The sequence below is a fragment of the Erinaceus europaeus genome, chromosome 1 (genome assembly GCF_950295315.1).
Source record: "Erinaceus europaeus chromosome 1, mEriEur2.1, whole genome shotgun sequence".
Classification (NCBI taxonomy): domain Eukaryota; kingdom Metazoa; phylum Chordata; class Mammalia; order Eulipotyphla; family Erinaceidae; genus Erinaceus; species Erinaceus europaeus.
The window spans coordinates 45,515,302-45,530,694 of record NC_080162.1 but is presented as its reverse complement, the minus strand read 5'-3'; positions in this window follow the sequence as shown (position 1 = coordinate 45,530,694).

Below are 15,393 nucleotides of genomic sequence, written 5' to 3'. Positions count from 1 at the left end.
ACCTTAAGAAGAGGATACTTGGGATTTTCAAAAATTGTGTGTTACATGTATGCAATTTTATATACATTATAGCTATATCTGTACATAGTACATCTCTTTGGATTTAATTCCACTGGCTGTGTTCCACAAAGGAAACAAAAAAAATATATATATATATTGAATTACGTTACCATGCCCTTCAGCCTTCTAAACCCTTAGTGTTTTCATAATACCTCTAGGCATGCCTTTTTATTCCGCATTTACTTCATTATAAATGACTGTGCAAATATAAACCCTTCACATTTGTGCAATGCATTTTCTTGATTGGTTATTCATCAAGTTCCCAGCTTGTATGAGTTTCTTATAAGCTCATCAGGAATGCAGCAAAATAGAACGCTGGGCTCATAAATAAGTTCACCTGAATGTTTGGACAACCCAAGGCAAAAAATAAATCAGGCTGATCATCTTTTTGATATCCATGACCATCAATAAAAACTAAAGCTAACCTTTAATTTTTGAGACTCCAGACATGTTTTACATTGTTTTATGTCAGTTCCCTAAAGCACAAAAGCATTTCAGCTAACAACCAATGTTAGAAATGTAAGACTTCACTTTAATAATACATGGGAGCTGTGTAGAATTATCATATTGAGTTAAAAAAAAAAAGTCAATTAACACCCACCTAGCTGACTAATCTACTTATATACCCAACACCTTTTTCTGTATAAGATAATGTAACAGGAGATATGACTTACAAATCTAAAGGAGCTCAAGAAATATTAGTGATTTAAGGAAAAATTCATTTAGGATATGTTGTTTATATTTACTTATTCTTGTTGGTGTTAATTCAAACATGCTAACCATTTCTGCTGTAGCAGAAATATTGCCACTTGAGTCTCCAAGTGATGATAATAACAATTAGTTGAGCCCGCTTGTGCCACAGACACCGCTAAATACAAACATCCCCATTGTATTACCTTCCTACTCAGACCAGCATTATTTTGTCTGCTTAGAAAATGAGGAAACTAATACTCAGACATGTAAAGTGACTTAGGAAACAGTTGAGAGCTGATAGCCAATCCCTCAACACAACTCCTAAATTCTTCTATTGTACCCCAATGCCTTTTATTCAACTGGAGTGGAATATAGGCAAGATAGCGAAACAAGCAAAAACAGAGGTAAAAACATGTTAAATTAAGCCTGTCCTGCAATGCTAGGTCTACAGAATTAATTTTTACAGCTAAAGTCAAGAAGTTTCCCTCAAATGGAAAACTTCTAAGGATATCAAATTAAGAAACTATAGTTTTACTAGGCTGGGAAAGTAGCATTAACAGTAATGCAAGTTGACTTTCATGCCCGAGGCATCGAAGGTCCTGGGTTCAGTCCCCAGTACCACTATAAAACAGAGCTGAGCAGTGCTCTGGTTAAAAAAAATAATAATAATAGTAGTAGTAATTTAAAAAAGAAAGTACAATTTTAAATCTACCTTTAGTTTACAATTATATGCCAGTAAATGGAGAGGAGGTAAGACCTTAGAACAAAGTGGAGTGGTGAATGAAGTTGATAGGTATAGGGAGTAAATCCATAATATATAAATATATAGATATATATGCTGGCAGAATAGTTAACTTGAACAGTGTGCTGCTGCTTTGCCATGTGTTCAACCCAGGTTTGAGCCACCTGACCCCCACCCCGGCCCCATGAAGTGCTATGGTCTCTTTCACTTTCTCTCTCAGCCTCTATCTTAAAAAAAAGAAGACTGGGAGACGGGCTGTAGCGCAGTGGGTTAAGCGCAGGTGGTGCAAAGCACAAGGACTGGCATAAGGATCCTGGTTCGAACCCTGGCTCCCCACCTGCAGGGGAGTCGCTTCACAGGTGGTGAAGCAGGTCTGCAGGTGTCTATCTTTCTCTCCTCCTCTCTGTCTTCCCCTCCTCTCTCCATTTCTCTCTGTCCTATCCAACAACAACAATAATAACTACAATAATAAAACAACAAGGGCAACAAAAGGGAATAAATAAATAAATAAAATAAATATTTTTTAAAAATTAATAAGACTATTTCATATATATTTCTTGTTTAAAGATAGAGACAGAGTGGCAGAGAGAGAAAGTGAAAGAAATCATAGCACTTAAAGCACATATATATATTCCTTAAATATATTTATATATCATATATATTTATTTTATATAATATATATATATATTCTTTAAACAGCCAAAAGGGATCAGAATTAAGAAAAATGATAAAAATGATCACAGGAAAAAATATCTTTATTTATTTATTTATTTTTCAATCACAGCACTCATCAGTTCTGGTTTATGGTGGTACCAGGTATTGAACCTGGGACTTCAGAGCCTCAGGCATGAGTCTCTTTGCATAACCATTATGGTATCTATCCCCACCTGTTAAACTTTACTTTTCAAAAAAGGTATGTTTGGGGGCCTGGCAGTGGTGCCACTGGTCGAGTGCACACATTACAATGCACAAAGACACAGGTTCAAGCCCCTGATCCCCACCTGCAAGGGGGAAGTTGCATGAGCAGCGGAGCAGTACTGCAGGTGTCTCTCCCACTCTTGCTCTCTATCTCTCCCTTTCCTTTCAATTTCTCTCTGTCTCTATCCTAAATGAATAAATACGTACATAATTATTTATTTTTATTTTTACCAGAACACTGCTCAGCTCTGGTTTATGGTGGTGCTGGGGACTGAACCTGAGACTTTGGAGCCTCAGGCATGAGAGTCTCTTTGTATAACCTTTAGGCTATCTACCCCTGCCCCATAATTTTTTTCTTTAAATATTTGTTTGTTTATGACAGAGACCAAAATACCAGTCTGACACATTTGATATTAGAGATCAACCTGGGATGTCATTCTTGAGAGTACATTTTATTTACTATGCTGCTTCCCAGAAGACTGAAATTATGTTTTGTGATGCCTTTGGTTGACTGAATGAATTTATATGATCCTATCATTCTCACTGCCCCTTGCAGAAATCGTTATGAAGTTCACTTTTTCTTTTTTTTAAAATATATTTATTTATTTTCCCTTTTGTTGCCCTTTTTGTTTTTCATTGTTGTTGTAGTTATTATTGTTGTTGTTGATGTCCTTGTTATTGGATAGGACAGAGAGAAATGGAGAAAGGAGGGGAAGACAGAGAGGGGGAGAGAAAGATCAACACCTGCAGACCTGCTTTACCACTTGTGAAGCGACTCCCCTGCAGGTGGGGAGCCGGGGCTCGAACCGGGATCCTTACACCGGTCCTTGTGCTTTGCATCACATGCGCTTAACCCGCTGCTACCGCCCGACTCCCGGAAGTTCACTTTTTCTTATCTAGTCTCCCCCAACATACACACCAATTGTTATTATATCTTCCTATAACCAGTCAATAAGCACTGAAGCTTTACTTTAAAATTTTTTCTTAATATTTTTGTTAATTTAGGGTAGAGACAAAAATTGAGAGGAAAGGGGGCAGATAGAGAAGGAGAGAGAAAGAAAGAGAAAGCATTGTTTTACTGCTTGTGAAGCTTTCTCTCTGCAGGTGAGGACTAGGGGCTTGTACCTGGGTCCTTGCACATTGAGAGTCAAATGCTTTATCCACTGCACCACCTCCCAGACCATAGTCCTTGAACTTTGTAACATGTGTGCCATCACCTGGCACCTAAAGCTTTACTTCTTTTATAAGCCAATGCATTCTTTTAAAAATAAAATATTTATTTATATGATAGAAACAGAGAGGAGGGGCCAGATGGGGCCCCATCTGGTTGAGTGCACATGTTACAATGCACAAGGGCCTGGGATTCAAGCCCAGGTCCCCACCTGCAAGAGGAAAGTTTCACAAGTGGTGAAGTAGGGATGCAAGTCTCTCTCTCTCTCCAATCAATTTCCTACCTCCTCTCAGTTTCTGGCTGTCTGTATAAAAAAAATAAAAAAAGGAAAGAAACAGAGGAATTGAGAAAAAAAAAAAGGAGATAGAACACCTTTGGACATCTAATCTTTGACAAAGGTGTCCAGACTACTAAATAGGGAAAGGAGAATTTCTTTAATAAATGGTGTTGGAAAAATTAGGTTGAAACATGCAGATGAATGAACCTGAACCACTGTATTTCACCAAACACAAAAGTAAATTCCAAATGGATCAAGTACCTGGATTTAGACCAGGAACTATCAAATACTTAGAGCAAAGTATAGGCAGAACTCTTTTCCATATAAATTTTAAAGACATCTTCAATGATACAAATTCAGTTACAAAATAGTCTAAATAAAAAATAAACCAATGGAACTACATCAAATTAAAAAGCTTCTGTACGGCAAAAGAAACCACTACCCAAACCAAGAGACCCCTCACAGAATGGGAGAAGATCTTTACATGCCATATATCAGACAAGAAGCTAATAACCAAAATACAGAAAGAGCTCACCAAACTCAGCTACAAGAAGACAAATGACCCCATCCAAAAATGGGGAGAAGATATGAACAGAATATTCACCATAGAAGGCATCCAAAAGGCCAAAAAACATATAAAAAATATTCCAAGTCAGAGATTGTCAGAGAAATGCAAATAATGACAACAATGAGATACCTCTTCACTCCTGTGAGAATGTCATATGCCAGAAAAGGTAATAGCAACAAATGCTGGAGAGATTGTGGGGACAAAAGAACTCTCCTGCACTGCTGGTGAGAATGTCAATTGGTCCAAACCCTGTGGAGAGCAGTCTTGGACAACTCTCAGATAGCTAGAAGTAGACCTACCTTATGACTCTGCAGTTCCTCTCCTGGGGATATATCCTAAGGAACCAAACACATCCATCCAAAAAGATTTGTGTATGCCTATGTTTATAGCAGCACAACTTGTAATAGCCAAAACCTGGAAGCAACCCAGGTGTCCAACAACAAATGAGTGGCTGAGCAAGTTTTGGTATATATACATAGTGGAATACTACTCAGTTATAAAAATGGTGAATTCACCTTTTTCACCTCATCTTGGGTGGAGCTTGAGAGAATCATGTTAAGTGAGATAAGCCAGAAAGAGAAGGATAAATATGGGATGATCTCACTCATAGACAGAAGTTAAAAAATAAGAACAGAAGGGAAAACCCAAAGCAGAACTTGCACTGTAGTTGGTGTATTGCACCAAAGTAAAAGACAGGGGTAGGGGGAGGGTTCAAGTCCTGGAAAATGATGGCAGAGGAGGACCTAGAGGGAGATAAATTGTTATGTGGAAAACAGAAATGTTACACATGCACAAACTATTGTATTTTACTGTCAACTGTAAACCATTAAACGCCCCCCGCCCATAAAGAAATTTAAAGGAGAGAGAAGTGGAGAGAAAGACTCCTGAAGCACTACTTCACTGCTCATGAAGTTTGCAGGTGGTATTTTGTGCTTGATAACAGTGCACTCCGGGAGGTGGCATAGTGGTAAAGCTTTGGACTCTCAAGCATGAGGTTCTGAGTTTGATCCCCAGCAGCACATGTTCCAGAGTGATGTCTGGTCCTTTCTCTCTTTTCCTATCTTTCTCATAAATAAAATAAAATCTTTAACAAACAAACAAAAAAACAGTGCACTCAACCAGGTGCACTACCACCTGCCCCCATTTGGGGTACATAATCTATTTCATCTTCATCAAAAAAATCTTTATTAATTTTTTTATATTTATTTTCCCTTTTGTTGCCCTTGTTGTTTTTCATTGTTGTAGTTATTACTGATGTCATCATTGTTGGATAGGACAGAGAGAAATGGAGAGAGGAGGGGAAGACAGAGAGGGGGAGAGAAAGATAGATACCTGCAGACATGCTTCACTGCTTGTGAAGCGACTCCCCTGCAGGTGGGGAGCCGAAGCTTGAACCAGGATCCTTAGGCCAGTCCTTGCACTTTGTGCTACGTGCACTTAACCCACTATGCTACAGCCCGACTCCCACTATGCTACAGCCCGACTCCCCAAATTGTTTTTTAAACCAGTGTGCTGCTCAGCTCAGATCATGGTGGTACAAGGGATAAAACCTGGGACCTGGGAGCCTCAGGCATTAAAATCTTTTTGCATAACCATTATGCTATCTCCCCCACCCAAAATTGTTTTTAATTACCATTTTATTGTTGGGAAAAGAAGCTCAAAGCTCTGTGACCTTGGGAGAACCACTGCAGTTCCCAGTAAAGGACATGGGGACACCGAACTCTGGTGGAATTGTACCCCTGCTATTTTGCAGTTTTGTAAATCACTAAAAAAAAAAAAAAAAGAAGCTCAAAGCTCTAATCAGCACTTTGTGGGTACTAGTAAATGCAAGCTCACTCTATGAATTTAGTCAATTTCCTAGTAATATTATAGGTCTCAAGAGGAACTAGGACCTCATTCTTTTTTAAAATTTTTTTAAATATTTATTTATTTACTTATTCCCTTTTGTTGCCCTTGTTGTAGTTATTATTGTTGTTATTAATGTCGTTGTTTTTGGATAGGACCGAGAAAAACAGAGAGAGGAGGGGAAGACAGAGGGGGAAAGAAAGACAGACACCTGCAGACCTGCTTCACTGCCTGTGAAGCGACTCCCCTGCAGGTGGGGAGCCGGGGGCTCGAACCGGGATCCTTATGTGGTCCTTGCGCTTCACACCATGTGCGCTTAACCCGCTGAGCTACTGCCCGACTCCCTAGGACCTCATTCTTTGCCACACAATCTCACCTCTTCTCTGTTCTGTTCTGCAGGGAACTATTGCACTCTTTTTTTCTACCTCCCTGCATCTGACCCATGGCTACTAACACTCCAATTACAATTCAAATTTACCTTCCACAAGCTGGTTTTTCCCCATTAGCCTCACTTCTTCTTCTAGCGTTTGCCCTTCTTCCATAGCCAGTCAACAGCGTCAGGTTGAGCCTGATGTAAAGTTCCGAGACCTCCTTTGAATCTGGAGAGGTGGCAGTCGTTGACTATGTGGGTCATAGTCTGTCTGTAGCCGCAGGGGCAGTTCGGGTCGTCTCTGGCTCCCCAGCGATGGAACATAGCGGTGCACCGGCCATGGCCTGTTCGATAGCGATTGAGGAGGGCCCGATCATAACGTGCTAGGTCAAAGCCGGGTTGACGCTTGCAGGGGTCTGTGATGAGGTGTTTGTTCTTTACCTCAGCTGACTGCCAACTCTGTTTCCAAGAGTCTGGAACAGAGAAGTTCAGTGTAGGCATAGGGGACCAGATGGGGTGACGAGACGTCAAGCGTTGGACAGGGTGGGCGAAGATATCTGCGTCTATTGGCAGGTCCGGTCGAGCGTAGACGTGGGAAATGAACTTAGATGATGCCGCATCCCGACGAATATCTGGCGGGGCGATGTTGCTAAGAACTGGCAGCCATGGAACCGGGGTGGAACGGATGGTTCCAGAAATTATCCTCATGGAGGAATATAATTTGGAATCAACCAAGTGGACATGGGGGCTACGGAACCATACTGGGGCACAGTATTCTGCAGTGGAATAGCATAATGCCAGAGATGATGATCGTAGTGTGGAAGCGCTCACGCCCCATGAGGAGCTGGCCAGTCTTGCAATGATGTGATTCCTCGCACCCACCTTTGCTGCAGTTTTTATGAGATGTTTGTGAAATGACAGGGTGTGATCGAGAGTAACGCCAAGATAGACTGGCTGGGCTTCATGCCGGATTCTCGTATCGCCAAGCTGCACATTAAGCTCACGTGAGGCCGAGGCATGGTGTAGATGGAAAACAGATGATACCGTTTTTGCAGTGCTAGGGATTAGTCGCCATTTTTTACAGTAATCAGATATCAGAGACATGTCTTTCGTGAGTGTTTCCTCGAGGATGTCGAACTTGGATGCCTGAGTTGCACAGCAGATGTCATCGGCGTAGATGAACTTCCTTGAAGAAGTTTCTGGGAGGTCATTGATGTAAATATTAAATAGCGTAGGAGCCAGAACAGAGCCCTGGGGGAGGCCACTTGAGACAAGTCTCCATCTGCTAGACTTGTCACCCAGATGCACCCGGAATCTTCTGTTTTGGAGAAGAAACGATATAGTGTTGGCCACCCATGGCCTCACTTATTAGTGTTGTCTTCCAAAAGCCAATTCTTTCCTCTTATAGCATACTTAAGTTTGTATCATTACAGATTTAATCACCTATGCATTACTGCTCCTTTCCCTCTGTAGATTTTGTAAAGGCAGCCATATAACGTCACCACCATTTTCCTAGCACTTAGTCACAGCAAGAGAAGTCACAGTACATAATAATAGATTGATGGATCAGTGGTAAATAACTTTGGGGTCTGAATATAAATACAAAGTCCTGTGGTCTGGGAGGTGATGCAGTGATAAAAGACTCTCAAGCGTGAGGTCCCCAGTTCAATCTCCGGCAGCACATGTGCCAGAGTGATGTCTGGTTCTCTCTCTCCTATCTTTCTCATAAATAAATAAAATCTTTAAAAGACAACAACAACAACAACAAAAACAAAGTCCTAAAAGGCAGCTTTAGTTGACAAAATGTACAACAGTACAGCCACTATGGAAAACAGAATGGCTGCTTCTCAGAGGTGGTGGTGACCCATGAGGTAGTTCTGCAATAGAATAGAAAATATGTATCAGAGACACTGGGCCTCTGGTACTCATGTGCCAGAACTATACTTTTTCTTTTTCCTCAAGCCATATTTTTATTTGAGATTCATAGTTTTTTTTTACAAGATCACATGGTATCAGTACTATATACTCTTGGTTCTAGCTCCCTCTCTTTCCTCTCTTCGTTTCTATCTCACACACATATGCTTTCTCTTTAAGTAAATAATTTTATATATATATATATTTTTTTTTTTTTTTACCAGAGTACTGCTCAGCTCTGGCTTATGATGGTGCAGGAGACTGAACCTGGGACTTTGAATCTCAGGCATGAGAGACTCTTTTTGCATAATCACTATGCTATCTACCCCTACACAATAATTAAATATTTAAAACAATATTAAACAAAAGAATATTAAACAGGGGAGACAGCATAATGTTTATGCAAATAGACTCTCAGGCCTGAGGCTCCAACTTCCTAGGGTCAATCCTCCACACCACCATAAGTCAGAGCTGAGCAGTGCTCTGGTTAAAAAAAGGGCTGGGTTGGGGAGTCGGGCTGTAGCACAGCGGGTTAAGTGCACGTGGCGCAAAGCACAAGGACTGGCATGAGGATCCCGGTTCGAACCCCGGCTCCCCACTTGCAGGGGAGTCGCTTCACAGGCGGTGAAGCAGGTCTGCAGGTATCTATCTTTCTCTCCTCCTCTCGGTCTTCCCCTCCTCTCTCCATTTCTCTCTGTCCTATCCAACAATGACGATGACAACAACAATAATAACTACAACAATAAAACAACAAGGGCAACAAAAGGGAATAAATAAATAAAATAAATATTAAAAGAAAAAGGGCTGGGTGGTGGCGGCGTACCTGGTTGAATGTACATTACAATGTTCAAGGATCACTTTTGAACCCCAGTCCCCAGTTGCATGGGAAAAAGCTCTGCGAGTGGTGAAGCAGGGCTGCAGGTATCTCTCTCCCTCTCTATCTCTCCCTATACTCTTGGTTTCTGGCTATCTCTATCCAATAAATAGTGATAATAATTTTTTTTTTAATAAAAGAATGTTAAACATGGAATGATGATATGATCCAGCAGTTTTTGTGTTTTTTTTTTTAAATTTATACAACCAGAGTTATAAATTAAACTCTGGGTTACAGTGCTCTGGAGGACTAAAAGCTAGGGAGACAGCATAATGGTTATACAAATGACTTTTAGTCCTGAGAGACAGTCTAAGTTCCAGTTTCAATCCCCAACATCATTATAAGCCAAAATTGAGCAGGGTTCTGATAAAGAGTGAGTGGGGGGGGGGAGAGAAAAAGATAAGAAAAGGGGGTAAAAGGCAGGTGGTGACATACATGCTTGAGTTCACATCTTATAATGCTCAAGGACCCAGGTTCAAGTCCCAGTCTCCACCTGCAGGGGCAAAGCTTTGCGAATGGTGAAGCAGTGCTGCTGGTGTCTCTTTTCTTTATCCCTATTTCCCCCTACCCTCTTGGTTTCTGATAGTCTCCATCCAGTAAATAAAGATAATACAAATAAAAAAGAAAGAAGGAAAGAAAGGGAGAGAAAGGGGGTAGATAGCATAATGGTTATGTAAAGTGACTCTCATGCCTGAGGCTCTTAAGTCCCAGGTTCAATCTCCTGCATATATTCAAAAGAATTGAAAGCAGGGACACAACAAATTATTTGTATACATGTTCATAGCAGTATCATTCATAGTAGCTACAAAGTGGAAAATTGTCATGCACATGACCAAGGTTTGAGCCTGGCCCCCACCTCATTGAAGGAAGCTTTGGTGTGTGGTTAGTCTCTGTCTGCTTTCAACCTCTCTGTCTTTATTAAAAAGAAAAAGAAATATATCATGGCATACAGTTTAGACTTAAAAAGGAAAGAAATTCTGACAAATGTTACAACATGGCTGAACCTGAGGATGTTCTGCTAAGTAAAATAAATGAGACACAAAAAGGCAAATGCGGTTGATTGCACTAACATAGAAAACAGTTCATAGAGACAGAAAGTAGAATGGTGGTTTCCAGGGACTGAGAGGATGGCAGAATGGTTATTGCTTAATGGGAATACTTCAATTCTGCAAGATGAAAAGACTTAAAGATTTTGCACACAGTGTGAATGTATTTACTACCATTGAACAGTACACAGATAGCTATGTTGTTAAAATTTGTGTATATGCATTTTATCCCAGTTGAGTGAATAAAGATACTTTCAAACTGGTGGTCAGTCATCAGTTTGAAAATCATGAAACTGTGTACTTATAACAGGTGACTTTTATTATATGTAAAGCAAACCTAAATAAAGTTATCTAGTTTTCACTTTTATTTATTTATTGGATATAGAAAGCCAGAAATTGAGAGGGAAAGTGGTGATAGAGATAAAGGGGGAGAGACTGAGAGACACAGCCCTGCTTCGCCACTCACAAAGCTTTCCCCATGCAGGAGGGGACCAGGGGCTTGAATCCGGGTCCTTGTGCATTGTAACCTGTGTGTTTAACTAGGTGCACCACCATCTTGCCCCCAGTAAAGTTATTTCTAGCAATATCATTACATATTAGGCTATCCCTATAGTTGGAAGGATCATAATTCTGTGTACAGCTTTTTTTCTATGTGGGATTCCCAGCATCCTGCACTTGAAATAACCAGTGTAGCACTGTTGGGCTCTATAAATCATGTTCTGCCACTGCAAAAGTATTTCCCCCTTTGTGTCTCAATTTATTCATGCCAGGAAATGGCCAAAGGACCAAAATGGTCACCCTGCTGCTATAATTTGAGAAATTAAGGTTTGGATTCAGGGAACTCTAAAGAGTAGGCTTCTTCTCAACAGGGACCAACCTCTTGGATGCTATAGCCTTTCGATTTGATAACTGGATCATCGATTTGGGAGGCTCTATGCCTGGAGGAAACTCTTCAAATTCTAGAGATTTAGAAGTTGAGCTAATATGGTTTCAGAAATCAAGCCATACATCGCTGGAAGGGCTTTATCAGATGTCAACTTGCATAAATGTCTTTGACCCCCTAGCCCTTCTGCTAGAATGATTTATAGTTACAAAGTCTGCCTAATTGCAATAATCACCACTTATCTGATGATATTCCTCCCCCTCCCTTTTGCTATTTCCCTGCATGTCAGCAAATTATCAAACTCAAATTGATATCGAACAATTTCTAGCTCCAATTAGTCTTTCTAGTTGCCACTAAAATATTGAAGCCCAAAATTTTCTCTCTCTCTCTCTCTCTCTGTGTGTGTGTGTGTGTGTGTAAGTATAAACATTCCAAGTAGCTTGTTAAAGCAGGAGAGTGTTGCACCAAATTAAAGAACTCTGGGAAGGAAGAAAAAGGAGGAGGTGGAGAGGGCACTGGGGTCCTGGTGCATGATGGTGGATGAGGAGTTAAGAGTTGGGGGTGAGAATGTTTTGCAAATACACCTATATGAGGAGATGAGAAATTGTATCTGTGTGTCAATAACTGTACTGTAAACCATTAACTCCCCCAATAAAATTATTTGGAGAGAAAAAAAAAAGCAGGAATAAATGTCAGAAAGGAGAATCTTCTTTAGCGTTTATAGTTAAAGACTTAAATGGAGTAGGAATGAAAAAGAGGATGCAAGTGACTTTTTTCTTGTTACAGGACAAAGAGAAATTGAGAGGGGGGAGGGAAGAGAGAAAGAGAGAAACCTGCTTTATGAAGCTTCCTACCTGCTGGTAGAGATCGAAGGCTTGAACCCTTTGACACTGTAATATTTGTGCTAAGCCAGGTGTACCACCTCCCAATCAGAAATGGCTTTTTTTGCCTCTTGACCACTTGACAGTTTACATACAGGTCTTTATATCTGTATGTAATTTTGTGCATTCATGGGCTGTAGAGAATGTTGATTCACCAAGTGTGTGTGTGTGTGGGGAGGGGGGGCGGCGGCAATATTGCCTCTCTCCTTCCTATTCCCCCTATCACTCAAGCCCATGACATTTGACAATAACATTTTTGGTGCTAATGGTATTTAGTGAGTAGAGGCCAGCGATCATACTAAAATCCTAAAATGCACAAGATAGGACCCTACAAGATGATCTGGTCCCAAATGTCAATAGTGTTGGAGTTGAAAAACCAGGTCTATAGATAGTGTGATTTTTAAGGCTGTATTAGCATTTAATTACTACATTTTTTAAAGACATGTTCCAATGAGAGGTAAATTTGCTATTTTTTTAAAATAATTTTTTGTATCCATGTGTCAGCAGTACTGTGAGCCATCACTCTCCACCCAATAAAATGATTTTAAAAATTTTATTTATGGGGGCCAGGTTAAGCAGACAGGTTACCATGCACAAGGACTTGGGTTTGAGCTCTTGGCCCCCACTTGTAGAGTCGAAACTTCACAAGTGGTGAAGCAGTGTTTAGGTTTCTCTCTTTTTTGTTCTCCTTCTCTAGCCCATCCTCTCTCAGTATCTCTTTGTCCTATCAAGTTAAATAAATAAATAAATAAAATATGAAACAATTATTTATGTATTATTTTATTTACTGACTTAAGAGAAAACCAGATTATCACTCTGCCATATTCAATGCCTGGGATAGAATTTGGGGCCTCACACTTGCAAGTCTGGTGTTCTAGTTACTGAGACACCTCCATGGCTGCTTAATATTTTTTCTTTTCACTTTCTAATAAAAATTTATTAGGAAATCACAATCAGATTTCATTTATCTTCTCCAAGGGAGCTTTGTTAACCATTGCCAGCAAAAGGCACATTCTGGCCTTTTCCCTTCAAAGATTGCATAATCCGATACTCACTCATTGGGATGATTTAAGTGATTTAGCTGCTTCCTCTGCAGATTAAAGATAACATTCTAGTGAATTTTAATGTAGCTGTTCTTCCATGAGTATTATAGCTTTTACATAATTGAGATAATTTCAAAATACATTTCTGATCCTATTTATTTCACCATAAGTCTTCCCACTGTGTTTAAATGAATCTGTGTAAATGCTTTTCATAATGTCACTCTTTCACTGTGTGAATGAATCTTTCATTTACTTAACCAATCTGTGCTATAAAATTGTGTTTCTTGTCTTTATTACAGATAAGAGTTCTATGAACATCTTGTACATATGTCGCTCTGTTCAAATTTTTAAATACTTTTATTTTATTTTTTATTTATTGAATAGAGACAGAAAGAAATTGAGAGGGAGTGGGAGATAGAGAAGGAAAGACATGCAGCCCTGACATCCACCATCTGACAAGTTTTCCTCCCTGCAGGTGGGGATCAGGGGATTGAACCTGGATCCTTGTGCATGGTGACATGTGCGTTCAACCAGGTGTGCCACCACCCAGCCCCCAAAATTTCTTATTTCTTTCCTGAAGGTCTCAAGACCTGAGTCTTTCAGAAATGAATGCTGATGTTTCACAAATGCACAGCCTTCAAGAGCTCTATTACCCCCCACCCACCCCCATACTATCTTATTCTCTTTGTGAGCTCTTGTGCAAGACATGAGCTTCACTAACGTGGCTGATCCAGCTAAATGGCTAAGCCATAAACATGCTTATCAGGATGCTCACATATTTCGTAACTGGGCAGGAGAAATGTATAGATTTTCAGAAGCAAGTCAAAGGTTCAATTGATTGAACAATTTTTTTGTGAAAAACAGTTTCCTTGCCATTCCTCTTTCTAGCAGTTTTGATTTATTCTGCACTTATACATTTCTCTATTGTTTGGCACCCAAACCATCTCTCTGAAAACTTTTTTTTTTTTTAAATCTAGTTTTTTTGCCTGTGGAAAAAAGAAAAAAAAATCCTGTTGTGAACCCTGTCTCTATAATACCACAGAGAGACACTTTTGCAAATTTGCTTTCTTTATTAGAATGTCTTTAAGAGCTAAAAGCCCATCACACAGCTGTCATAAATATCTGTCTTTGAGGTATAAATTATAATTGAAAATAAACTTGTCAGAGAAGTCTACCCCATACACAAAAAGTGAGACAGTTAGAGAGCGGCAATTAAGAATGCTGATTGGCCCAAATAGAAAAGCAAAGGATGGTCATTGTTAAGATTACTGGTCTATAAACACCTAAATGGATTTTGTGACTTGGAAAAAAAGGATCATCTTTTGACCATGAAAGAGAATATAAAATGTTCTTTTCTTTGTTTTTGTGTGTGGAAAGATTTTTAACCTTTTTTCCTTAGTTCAGACTCCCAAATAAACAAATGACTTGGCCTCTGTCTGGTGGGGTTTACAAAGCACCCTGGGTGAAGCACTGAAATAGAGGGAAAGAAAGCTAAGAGGGCGGGCAAGATCAGAAGAAAACAAATGCTGCAGAAGAAAAATAAGGGAGGATGATAAATGTTGGGGAATAAAGACACCCAAAGAGAAGAAACAGAGCACTTTGGAAAGAGCACAGTAATTCAGCAGAGAGAACAAGAAAGTTTTCACTGAAGCTGGTACGATAGTTCACTTGGAGATGCCTAATTTGCCAAGTGTGTGACCCAGGTTCAAGCCAGGACCTCACTGCATGTAGTGTGTGTGTGTGTGTGTGTGTGTGTGTGGTGTGTGTGTGTGTGTGTGTGTGTGTGTGTGTGTGTGTGTGTGTGTGTGTGTTGTTGTTGTTGTTGGTGGTGGTGGTGGTGGTGGTGGTAATAATGGACATTGATCCTGTGACGGTATTTTTTTCTCTGCCTCTCTGTCCCTATTTTTTCTCTTATTTTCCATTCTCCTCTCCCTTTCTCCCTTTCTCTCTTTCTCTGTTTCTCTCATTTGTTTGTTTGTTGTTGTTGTTTTACAACAACTGCTCAGCTCTGGCTTATGGTGGGGCTACAGATTGAATCAGGGATTTTGAGGCTTCAGACATGAGAGTTTCTTCGCATAACCATTATGCTATCTCCCCTACCTTTTAAA